This window comes from Pinus tabuliformis, chromosome 3_2, assembly GCF_031772625.1.
Source record: "Pinus tabuliformis cultivar Carrire ecotype Pingquan chromosome 3_2, CPIR1, whole genome shotgun sequence".
Classification (NCBI taxonomy): Eukaryota; Viridiplantae; Streptophyta; class Pinopsida; order Pinales; family Pinaceae; genus Pinus; species Pinus tabuliformis.
In genome coordinates, this window is record NC_142302.1 from 869,467,330 (window position 1) to 869,477,366 (window position 10,037).

Genomic DNA, 10,037 nt, shown 5'->3' on the forward strand with positions numbered 1-10,037 from the left:
TCCAACAATTTGGTGACTCCACTGGGGATCGAACCCAGAATCTCTGGTTTCATAGACATTCTAGTAGCTGGTTTCCTCCGAAGTTTCCCTCAGGATAGCTGGAGCTCACGCGCAAGTTTAATCAGGTAAAGCGGCGGGCCGTGTGCACCTGCGTGCTCGTGGTGTTGGTTGGCGGGCTTTCCATTCGACCCGTCTTGAAACACGGACCAAGGAGTCTAACATGTGTGCGAGTCGATGGGTTTGAAAACCTGCGAGGCGCAAGGAAGCTGACGAGTGAGATCCCCTCTCTGGGGGGGTGCATCGTCGACCGACCTTGAGCTTATGTGAAGGGTTCGAGTGCGAGCACACCTATTGGGACCCGAAAGATGGTGAACTATGCCTGAGCAGGGTGAAGCCAGAGGAAACTCTGGTGGAGGCTCGTAGCGATACTGACGTGCAAATCGTTCGTCTGACTTGGGTATAGGGGCGAAAGACTAATCGAACCATCTAGTAGCTAGTTTCCTTCGAAGTTTCCCTCAGGATAGCTGGAGCTCATGCGCGAGTTTTATCGGGTAAAGCAAATGATTAGAGGCATCGGGGGCGTAACGCCCTCGACCTATTCTCAAAATTTAAATAGGTAAGAGGGTGCGGCTGCTCCATTGAGCCGTGCCGTGGAATCGAGAGCTCCAAGTGGGCCATTTTTGGTAAGCAGAACTGGCGATGCGGGATGAACCGAAAGTCGAGTTACGGTGTCGAATTACGCGCTAACCTAGATCCCACAAAGGGTGTTGGTTTATTAAGACAGTAGGACTCGGTGGTCATGGAAGTCGAAATCCGTTAAAGAGTGTGTAACAACTCACCTGCTGAATCAACTAGCCTCAAAAATGGATGGCGCTGAAGCGCGTAACCTATACTCGACCGTCAGAGCAATTTCCTGGCTCCGATGAGTAGGAGGACGCGGGGGTCGCTGAGAAACCTCGGGCATGAGCTTGGGTGGATCGGCCCCCGGTGCATGTCTTGGTGGTAGTAGCAAATATTCAAATGAGAACTTTGGCGACTCAGCTCGGGAAGCTATTTGTTGTTTGATTCGTAAACTTTGGACAGAGCCTGAAGTACGGCCAGGTAGCCTTCGAAACGCTATTGCTCTGCATTAGTGAAGTAGATCAACGCCACTTCAGTTAATCTCCAGTTTGGTTTACAAACCAAACAGCTTGGAGTTTGTATTGCACTTTGGTTTTCTCTTGTTTGCTTGCTTAAATAAGCTTTCTGGGTTAGAATTTTAAGTTGTTTCTTGCTGCTTGATCTGTCTGGATACTGTCGATCAGACCCTGGACTGCTTGATTTATTTTTAAGCCAGCAAACTTTATTAGCGCGTTTTTCTACCTGACAGTCGTGCCAGTGGGCGCAGGTTGCACAAAAGCAACTCGCGCTAATCCTTTAATAACGCGAGTTACAGACTGACAGTTGCACCAGTCCTGTGAACTTTGCCAGTTTGTTTGTTTGGAAGCCTTCTAAACTCAGATTTCTGTCTTTTTACATCTTTTTCAGCTACTGGAGTGTGTCAGAGCTCTGTTTGACTAGTTTTTGACCTTCATCCTTTGGGTGTTTGCCTCTTTCCATCGATCTCATATCCCAACCCTAGAGCATCTAGTGGCTTTGTACATCGAGCCTTCCGTGGGAGTTTTTGGTTCTTTGATTGTCCAGTCGACTTCTTGGCTTTTTTTTGCACTTGTCTGGTGGTTGTCAGAACTTTTTATTCTGTGCTTCAAGCAATCCACCTCTTTTTCGCTTGGATTTCGCTTGGCTTCGTTTTGGGCTTAGATTACATTTCGCATTGAGGTCTTTGAAATCTTCTCTTGGTTTTGAGGGACTGCTTTAGTATTTAGGGACTTGATTGTGTTTTCATTGAGTGAAATTTGTATTTTTACTCTTTGTTATTGTTTCTCAAAATTTGTTTAGTGCATTTTTCCATCAAAAAGAAAATGAACAATCTCTTTTGCTTTGCATTAGTTAATGGAAAATAGAGCTTTTCATTGTTATTAGCGATTAGTAACTTCAGAGAAAAGTATTGTTAATTGCCATTAGCTGCATTAGAGATATTGTTGATTGTTTTATGATCATTTTGTTTGATTAAAAGATCTCAACTCTCTCGTAGCTAGCATTCATCGAATAAAATGATACATTTTGGCATATAGCTTGCATTTAGGAAATTGTGAGAGATCACATACGGTAGGACCTGAAAACTGGAACCTAATCAAAGATCAACTGTAAAATGAACTGAATGAATCTAAAAACGCATTGGAACTTAACGCATACATTCTAGAGGTCTAGGCTAGAGACGTGTTCTGACGTCGTTAAACCTAGTCACTGTCGTTTCACATTATGGTTGGGTGATTCCTCCTTTTGTGACTCGATAGTGGTCTAGCATGGATTTGTGCTCCCACGTACCATCGAGTATATGTGGAGACCCCACTAGGTTATCATCCTTTATCCACAGGAAGCCGTGTCTGCCGCCTTACAAGCCGTAATGCACTGAACACAGCATTCGGGAAGATTGACTGCCGTACGGGAAGTCCTTGGTTTTCATCTGATTGCCAAGGTGTATAAGCAGTTTTACGGATTGTTTGGTAAACCTTTTGCCTAGTTCTCCAGAGTAGTCACTTTTGACCCTTTTCGGACTCCCTAAAAGAAAAGGTTCACCTGAGCATTTGTCACTTCGGGCTCACTAAATATTCGAAGGAGACTAGAGTCATCTTTTTGTCCTTTTCTCGACTCTTAAAAAATGAAAAGGTCAAGTTATGTCCTCGCGTCTTAAAATTTATTCGGCCACGATTCACATTTACCCGGTTAGATCTTGTTTGTGTTAGCTTGAGTAGGGTTCTTTCTCGTTTTCAATGGCAACCTCCCCCGAGTCTACCAGCCAAGGTGTTCCCCCGATGGAAACCCTAGTCCATTTACTTCTTTTGGAAATGTCGGTGCTCCGTATATGGCAACTTTGTCTTTGCCTGGGTTAACCATCGGTTTACCTGTATGGTTGTTTTCAACCTCGGTGGTCCCGAGTGCGATGACTCCTATTCCACCGTCTCCTCCACCCGAACAACATCATGTTGATTCCAAGGTGGACCTCTCCCCTTCTTTGCCTGTTTCTACGTCCTCATCTTCTACTTCGCCTGGCGAAAGTCTGGATTCAAGTAATCAGGTGGCTAAGAAGAAGAAGAAGAAGACGAAGAAGAAGAAGACTCCCAAGCATGAGGTTAAAAGTACAACTCAAGTCGAGCCACCTTCTGCTCCTCCGCGGAAGGTCAAATTTCCTTGTAGGTTGTGCAAGGAGGACCATCTTCTTCGCGATTGTCCTGGCATTCCCAAGGTCTTAGAAGTATGGTCTCGCAATACGGCCCGCCCCTCATCGTCCTCTGGAGCTCACGACGATGCTACCCTATCAGCCGGAAATGGTAAGGGAAAAGGGAAGCTTCGAATCCCTTGTAGACTTTTTGAAGGCAATCATCCCCTTCACCTTTGTCCACTCATGGATAAAGCCTCTGTTGTCTTGGAAAGTCTTACAGCTCCCTAACCTCAACTACCCATTGGCTATCAACGTCTTTCTATAGCCGCAAATCGTTCCCCTGCTGACAAAGAGATCGACCAAGATTCCTCTCTTGTCCAGCCTCCTCTTCTTGAACCTGGCTCTGCCAAGCCTGTTCCAGACCAACCATTGGTCGGAAAGAGTGTCGACTCAAGTTCACCACCCGTCGACCACTCTATTTCGGAAGAGCATCATTCTCATGTTCTTCTCGTCTCCTCAGATTATCCTACATTCAGAAATGATTCTCCTATCCCAGCTGCTCCTGAGAGTCCTACTTCGGTCCCTTTAGAGCAGGGGGGCAATCATACGATTCCCCCACCACGTAGTTCAGTCATTTCCTTCGACTGGAGTTGTTTGACTACCTCCCGCCTTCCATCCCATGTGCCTTTCTGGATCACGGTACACACCTATAATAAGGCGATACCTGGCACTGTTTTGGATGAGGGTGCATCTGTCAGTCTTATGCCTGCCACTACTTGGAAAGCTTTGGGTTCCCCATAGTTTCAGCCAGTCGCACCGAATCTGACGGCTTTTGACGGAGGAACTACTCAACCATTAGGGATCCTTCCAAAGTTCCCTATTACTTTGGGAGGCAAAACCGTCTATATAGACATATCAGTTACCCAAGGTGCTTTATATTTTAGTCTTCTCCTTGGCCGTGACTATGTATATGCCATGGGGGCCCTGGTGTCTTCACTTTTCCGTGTGGTTTGCTTTCCACATGATGGAAGAATCATGACTATAGATCAATTATCATTCGTTCGTCCCCGAGTGCCTCTTGTGTAGTCGTCATCCCCTCTTGGATTTCGTCCACCAGTTGCATCTACCCCACCGTAGATCAACTACATGGCCACCTATCCCGTGCCTGTATCCAGCGATGCCGCCATCATGCACAGTGTCCTGGGGGCATTACGTCCTGACTTCCGAGATGTGGTCCTTCCACCGAGAGTGGCATTCTCGGCAGCACCAACTTCCTGTTCATTATGATGAAGGTCTGGCGGAGCATAGTTCATTTTCCTATGTCAAGCTCCTTAAAAAATGAAACTAGGTCTGGTGGAGCATAGTTCATTTTCCTATGTTAAGCTCCTTAAAAAATGAAACTAGGTCTAGCCGAGCATAGTTCCTGATCTTGTGTCAAGCTCATTAAAAAATGAAATAAGGGTTATGAGGATAGTTCTTTTCCTAGGTCAACCTCATTAAAAAATGAAACATCTCCTCCTTTCCAAATCGAGTCTTTGATTAAGATCTCGTAAAATACAAGTCGAGTCTTTCCAAGATCTGGAAAGTGAACCTTCATTCCATCCACCTCGTTGAATGCAATGAAGCTTGGGGGGCATGTACCTCGATTTGTGTCATTATGTTGGGGGCATGCGAACTTATAACAAGCATAGTTTTTTCGTTTCAAGCTTGTGTAAACATGAAACCGAATCCAAGCAGAGTTCTCCATGGTTCAAGCTTGTGTAAAAATGAACCCATACCTAATTCACATCTTGTGATTGCCGCCTATCCGCTAAATTTTGTTAGATGAGCCTTGGTTGTTTCATTCCATTGCCACCATCTCTTTGGCCGATCATATGCTTTCACTTGGTTGTTTATCCTTTCCTGAGGAACCGCAGCGATGAGTGGTTTGTATTAGCTAACCTCTTGACCATTACATGTTTTGAGCAGCTCCACCATTGCTGGAACCAGTTGCTACCCTTTATACCACTCGTTCCTCTAGGACAAGTCTCCTTTAAGCTCTTTTTTGACTCATAAAAAATGAAAAGATTGCTGAGTATTTTTCCCTTTTTGACTCGTTAAAAAGAATAAAAATGGAGGTCTACTTTCAACTCTTTTCCGACCGTTTAAATGTGAAAAGATCGCCGAGTTATCCCTCTTGACTCGTTAAACATAAATAAGAGGCGGTCGTCTTTAAACTCTTTTCTGACTGTGTAAAAACGAAAAGATCATCGGACCTTTGTCATTTCAGGTTCGTTAACGGTTTCGAAACGACGTTGTTTCGATCGCTTTTTTAGTTTTTCAGGTCGAAATCACTACTTATGAAAAGTACTCCTCGATCGTAATTGTCAGGCGATTCTTTCGAGCATTGTTTTATACTTTTTCAGGCTCAAGAGACACAAATTTACGAAAAAGGACACCTTTGGAGTTTTCTTTTCCGCAGTCTTTTCAAACTCTCTAAACATGAAAAGACGCCGAGTTTTTCCTTTGTCGGACTCGTTAAAACTTAATGACATCAGAGTCCGTCAAGATGACGTTACAAGCATATGCTATCCCCATCAAGCTTATAAATAAAAATAATTGGGGTACTCGCCAGAAATAGTAGGGGAAAATGGAACCATAATTATTGTTGTGTCGGCAGTATGTCGCTCTTGAACATGGCACTTGTCTGCTTTCGTGTCTGGGTGGGGATATCTCATCTCATTTTTCACTTGCCTCCATGGATTTGGGTAATCCTGTTTGACCTCTCATCTTCTCATTTCCTCGTCACCATGACCTCTAATCCATTGATGTCAAATACTTCCAATTCCACTGTCGTGCTGCCGATATGTTCAAGAGAAGTTGACCTCTGCAGAGTAACAACCTCTTTCTGATAGCTCACACAATTTTGATCCACTACAATATTTTTTCTCTGTCTCGTGTCGATGATGTGGGAAACACTATGGCCCACCTTGGATCAAGGTCACTTCCTGTCAACTTCAACTCATTATCCAGGAAGCTGATCTAGAGACTCCCTTCCGGTGCCTTAGAGCCTGCATGCCTCAATGGCAGGTTCTTCGTGTTCGACATGAGGTTTTCATCATTGGCCTCCGATCGAATGATTCTACGGGTGTTCTACACCAGCTCACTAATTCGCATGCCATAGATTGTACCTATAGTACCTTGAGGGCCATTGTCATTATTGGTGGTACCTCTCACGTCTGTTAACAGTTTTCATTATTGACTGGTAATCAGACGATGTTCATGCATGTTCGACTTCAGCTCATGTATTCGCATGCTTGAACTTGTACTTTTGTTCGGGTCGAGATGGAGCGCAAGACCCTGGATTTTGTCTGTTGGAATCCATGCTGTGATTTTGTGGATTCTTGTTACATGACTCATTCACTGGATGGCTGCGACCATACCTGAGTCTATTCATCGATCCTAACCGGATGGCTACACCCATACCATGGATCTAGATTATTATGTACTCTGTTATGGATGGCTGTGACCATACCACATATATCTTGTACTTGAGCTATCAGTTGTATCTCTCTATGCAGATTCTCTGGCGGCAGCTGCATGTGTTCTTGTAAAGAATTACACCCCTCTCTCTCTCTCGGGCCTCATGCTTTAGGGGGCATCTGTTACACAGTAATTTGTCACCATTGGTCACCGTCCCTGTTACCCCTTTCCCACACTTTGGAGGACTCATTCCGGGACCTGTGAGCAGTGACATAACTTAAAAACACTTGCATTATGTTCCCCTAAGTATGGACTTCATGTGCCTTGAAGACATCTCCTACAAAATATCCCTGAAAAGTGCCCTTTTTCCATTAGCGCGGGTCCACAATGTACTACCCGCACCAATGAGGGAAATCCTCAAAAGAGGGCGCACAGTTGGCACTCTATCTTAGAGTTACACCCGCGCCAACCGAGTTTGGAAAAGATTTTTAACAAACGCGCGCCCGGATGTTTTTTCCCTTCAAATCATGAAGTTTTTGAGGATAATGCTAATCTCTTGGATGTCGAGATTCATCATCTATCCCTTACATCTATCCACAATGGCTTTTTGGGGATAATTCCAATCCATAATGGGTGTCTTGATTCATTGTATCTTCTTCCCCTCCTCCATCTATAAAAGCCTGTCCTCATGCACTTGACAAGCTAGTGATAATGCTAGGTTTTGAGTGATAGTAAGAGTTTTGGAGCATAGGGAGATTATACTGTCAGAAGTCTGAGCTGTGCATTCATAATCAAAGAGAGAGAAAGGCTTATTGCAAGACATATGTAGTTGTTCGCCCAGCCAGAGGAGGGATTCAACGTCAGAACCTTGGTTGTACTTTTCTCTGTTGATTACTCATTAATAAACGACTATCATTATGGTTCCAATCTTATTGTTCATTATGATAATGTTTGATCTATATCTTTTCTGACTGCTATATGGTTGTATTTAGTGGATTTTATGCTTGCATTCGCTTCGTTCTTTGCATGTGCAGGTATCCATTCGCGGAGATCGTGAGGATCGCGACCTGCTGGAGCAAGGGAATGGGAGTATCAAATTTTCCACGACACTAGCGTTGGACTTTAGGTTGGTTCTCATAATCCACTTTCAATTTCCAACTAGGAACTTGCATGGTAGCGTTGATTGATTGTTGCTAGACCCATTTTGGGCTAGTGGGATCGCCTTTGTCCGCAGAGGGGATTTACCTCTCCAACACTCTCTATGGGTAGAGTTACAATACTCCTATCAGTTAGAGTGATTGAGTGAACATGGTATTGATTGGACCAGATATCTTGATAGAGATGGAAGAGGAGATGTAGGTTATCAAAAAGAATTTAACGGTAGTATAGGACATGCATGGGAGTTATCTATATTAACATAGGTCATTCATGTAGTTTGATTTTTGGGAGCATGTTTACTTGAGCATCAAGCCCAAGAGGAATTTCTTGAGGATTAGATCATGTGCCAAGCTAAAACCTCGATATTGTGTGAAATTTTAGATCCTTGAGAGGATTGGACCAGTGCTTAAAAGATATGTGCAGGATGCTGCTGATATGATTGATTGGTCTCTATCATAGGTGGAACTAGAAGAAGAGTTCCAACTAGATCCATAATGCATTCTATAGCAAAAACAACTCACACTATAGAATCGAGAAATAAAGTAAGATAAAGTGTAGTAGAATCACTTTCTACCCAATGAAGCTACATGGGAGATGGTTGATCAAATGTTGCCTTTGTATCCTTCATTATTTGTTAGACCAAGCAAATCAGGTTATGGTATACATATACATACATACATACATACATACATACATATATATATATATATATATATATATATATATATATATGTATGTATGTATGTATGTATATATACATATATATCTTTGTGTGTGTGTGTTGCTTTAAATACCACAATGAGTGGTGTTATAAAGTCTAATAACTAGTATGTCTATTTTGTTTTTCAACAAGATGTCACTGTAAATACTAAATTGCACTATTATAACGATCCATAGACATTGTGTTGTGTTTTCAATGGATTGCTACTCATAGGTGAGATAGAACACCAAAGACAATGTTGCCCCAAGGGGGAGGGGTTTGTAACAACCCTTGGTTCAAATTTCATGTAATAAAGGATAATAAAGGAAAAATAACACCACGGTCATGTGACACATATTCCAAGTTGAATGTTTGGAAAACACTATAGTGGGCATCATGTGTGGTTTAATAATGGATATGGAAACTGGAAAAGGCGTTGGAAAAGGGAAGAGGCAATAATTTCCATTTAAGTGTGAAAAAAACAGAAAATAGGAGAAAAGGAAGCTCAAGAGACACAAATTGCCCATGCCTTATGCGCACACTTTAGGTACTCAAGGGAAGCTAGAGGGAAAATGAAGTAAAATGAAGAAAAATGAGCCGTCAATGATAAAGAGGTATCAAAGAAACAATTCACAAATTTTTCCCATCTTTTGTTAGTTCAGTTTTGGCTCTCCTTTCGTTCTCTCTCCCTCATACACTCTTGCACACTTAGACTATTCTTGGACAATTTAGCATTTACTTGGAATTGGGGAACGAAGGTAAAGGATAAGAAGGAAAGCATGGGAGTAGAAGGAAAAGGTTAGATCACTAACTTCAACAAGAGGATTTCGTAGGTAATAGTTTCCATGTATGATTTTATTACTGGGATGTGAATGCATGGTACATGATTTTTTTTTTTTCATTCATTTGATGTCATCAGAATGGGTTTTTCTTGGTTTTACAGTGGTTTCAGCCTTGCCTTGCCATTTCCTTGATAGCCATGGTGTGATAGGATTCATTGTTGGCTATGCCTTGGATTGCTAGAACGTTTTGGAACTAGGTGAGGTGTTCTCAATAAAATCCCAAGGGTTGGAGGAGGATATGGTTTTCTCCAAGAAACCATCGGCAAGTGGGTGGATACATGGAAAATTGTTAAGGTATGGTGAAGAAAATCTAAGGCATCCAAGCTTGGTTTGTTCTTGTGATCTCATAACAAATTTAGGTCAGATCACGATATCTTGAGGGTGGAGGTGGTTTAACCTCTGGAGTCCTCAATTGATTATGTCTTGGTTTATCCCATCAGATCCCAAATTTGTGCCTGAAATATGACACGAGGGTGATTGGCTGAAAGAAATATTTTGTTCAGCCCAATCTATGGTGGGCTAGTACGTGAATGTCCCTGACTTGGTTGGATTTTACATAAGTTAATATGACCTAATCTTCTAATGTTAATGAGCACATGTACATGTTATTATG

General features: G+C 42.7%; 1 pseudogene; it reads left to right on the plus strand.

Moving 5' to 3' along the window:
- Positions 1-205: 205 nt before the first annotated feature.
- On the plus strand, positions 206-1,059 carry LOC149183398 (25S ribosomal RNA; annotated as a pseudogene; the record flags this gene model as incomplete).
- Positions 1,060-10,037: the final 8,978 nt, after the last annotated feature.